This window comes from Chrysochloris asiatica, unplaced genomic scaffold (assembly GCF_000296735.1).
Source record: "Chrysochloris asiatica unplaced genomic scaffold, ChrAsi1.0 scaffold00213, whole genome shotgun sequence".
Classification (NCBI taxonomy): domain Eukaryota; kingdom Metazoa; phylum Chordata; class Mammalia; order Afrosoricida; family Chrysochloridae; genus Chrysochloris; species Chrysochloris asiatica.
In genome coordinates, this window is record NW_006408731.1 from 450,211 (window position 1) to 453,214 (window position 3,004).

At 39.3% G+C, this 3,004-nt stretch overlaps 1 pseudogene; it reads right to left on the reverse strand.

The window, feature by feature from the left end:
* Positions 1-60: 60 nt before the first annotated feature.
* On the reverse strand, positions 61-735 carry LOC102842301 (annotated as a pseudogene).
* Between the last annotated feature and the right edge of the window lie 2,269 nt (positions 736-3,004).

The window sequence follows — 3,004 nt, forward strand, 5'->3', positions numbered from 1 at the left end:
GCGGAGCAGCTGGTAGTTTCGATCTTCTGACCTTGCAGTTCACAGCCCAATTCGTAACCACTACGCTACCAGAGTGCAGTCATAGGAGATCAAAATAAGTCCCAGAGGTATAATCACATAGAGGACACTAGCTATGGAGAGCTCAATTTCCAGGAAGGTTGCATCCACACAAGCAATTTTTATGAGCACAGGTTCCTCACACATAAAATCATCCACCCTGTGATGACTTCAGAGAGGCAATAGGCAAACAAGAATTGTCTGAACTGTGGACTCCACAAAACCACTGATCCAGGCCACAGATGCTAGTTGATGGAGGAACTTGGGGTGCATGATAACACCATAGTGGAGGGGTCAACAGATAGCACTGAAGCGGTCATAGGCCATAACAGTCAGGAGGATATACTCTGTGGATCCCAGTCCCAAAACAATGTATAACTGAATCATGCAACCAGTGTAGCTAATGGTCTTCTCAGGGCCCTTGAGGTTCCATAGCATCTGAGAACCAATGCTGGTAGTGAAACAGAGGTCCAGGAAGGAGAGATTAGAGAGGAAGAAGTACATGGGAGTGTGGAGTTTGGGGTTCAGGTATGAGACTAGTATGATGGCTGTGTTCCCCACCAATGTCAGAGTGTATATGACAGAGATGACCACAAGGAGAACCAGCTCCAACTGGGACATGTCAGAAAAGCCCAGTAAGATGAAACCTGCTGGATTGCTAACATTTGTCCCTTTCATGGTTTTTTAATAATGAATCCCCTTTCTTGGTCATTCTTAGTTTATTCCTGTGGAGAAAATAGGATAGCAATGGAATAATAAAAACCCAATTAAGACTTGAGCATTTGGAGACTGCAAATATATACAAAATAAACAGATAAAATAATACAAAAAGTATGATAGATTTGTTATTCAGAGAGACATATATGAAGTCATGAAAATATCAAATGCTTTGAAAAAAAAATAAAACATATAAAAATAGAGTAAACGTCAGAATCATACAGACCAGAACAAATTTGAGACACACACCAAACTATGTGAAAAATAAAATGCATACTCCAACAAAAGACATGCTTTGTAAAGACATAGACATTGAAGATAATATGATTGCTGTGAATTTAGAGACATAATGGAGTCCTGCTGTGGCTTTCTATAAGTAGCACTTGACTGCAATGTCAGTTTGAACTGCAAGGTCGGCGCTTCAAACTCACCAGCTACTCCTTGGGAACCCTATACAGGGTCACTATGAGTCAGAACCGACTCTACAGCACTTAACAACAGTAACAGTGGTGATGGTAGTGATGTACTTTGGAGTTGGTTCTGACTCATAGTGACCTTGTATAGGGTTTCTGAGTCTGCAGATCTTCACAGGAGCAGAAAGCCGCCTCTTTCTCTTGTGGAGCGGCTGGTACTGCTGAACTTGTGGTTAGCAGTTCAACATATAACCCACTATACTCCTAAGGCTCCTTTAGATCCATAATAGACAACAGATAATGCTAAAGCCAATCAAAACTCTATGAAATTGAAAGATAAGTTTTATTCTGAGCATTTTATATGCTTGTAGAGAGACCATTTGATTCTGGAAAAAGCAAATGATACAAAGAAGTTTATAAGGAGAAGAGGAGGGAGAAATATAAAAGATCAACTGTGGTCTAATCTTAACATGACTGAACCCTGCCTTCTTCCATTTACTAAGATCAACTTACATTTGATATCAGGTCACAAGATTCTTCCAACTATATAATACCCTCTTGTTTTCTTGTTGTTAAGTGTCATCGAGCCTGTTCCAACTCATATCAACCCTATATAGGGTTTCTGAGGAGCAGCTTGATGGGTTTGATCTGCTGACCTATGGTTCACAGCCCACAGCTGATCCTACAGTGCCACATTTACGGTTATAGTCTTTATAAATGTTCACTGGAAGAATCAAATTCAGAGTTCCAGATTCTCAAGTTATCTTTCTCACTCTTTTCCCACTCCTTTTGGCGCCAATAGTCTATGTCCTTTGCGATGTTTTTATTACAAGACCACATAAATTCACTCATCTAATACATCAGTCTTTCATAAAGTAAATTGTGTGGTATTAAAAATGTAGTTTGAATTTGCAAAGATTAATTTGCAAAGGTTAAAAAATTTAGTGATGGAAATTTGTAATCCAAAGTAGTCAGTTTTGGGGTCCCCAGAAAACTGGGGTAGATTGATTGCCTGTCAGATCCAAGTCTTAACAACATCCCTTAAAAACAAAAGCTAAAAATCTTCCTAGTAAAAATTTCTACATTTCCCTCAAATACCTTAACTAGAAAACATAAAAAGTTTGTTTTAAAATTCCTAGGTCATTAAGTTTGATGTCAGGCAATTATGACATGGTTTAATTTAAAGAGAATACTTGTACATTTTATTTGACAGCCATGGTTGTTGTTACGTGCCGTGGAGTCGGTCCCGACTCATAGCGACCCTATACAGGGTTTCCGAGACTGTAAGTCTTTACAGGAGCTGAAAGCCTCATTTTTCTCCCGAGGAACAGCTTCAATAATGGAAGTCATGGCTTGAGTTTTTCTTCAGCTCCCCTAACCTGAGAAATGTTGAGCATGTTCTTTGCTTTTGGTTTTCTGACTCCAGATGTTTGCACATTTTGTTGTAATATTTGACTTTGTCTTTTTGAAATTTTGAAATTTTCTGTTCAACTCTTTTTTTTTTTTTTAACTACTAATTTTTTTTTTTCTTAAATGTTTTATTGTGAACTATCTGATAGCTTACATGGGAGAACATTAGTTTTACATTCTATTGTACATTGTCTCATTGCCATGGTTACAATCCCCTCTATGCATCATCACCCAATCAAAGGGTATACCCTGCAATCCTGCCCCCATACCCGCCAGGTCTTCAGCACACAGTCGCTCTCCTTCTCTGGATCTAAAGTCTCCAGCTGCTCCATCGCTTCACGTCATCATCCTTGCCTCCATTTCAAGCATCACTGTTTCTCTGGGTAGGGTCCCGCTCTCTGCTCTTC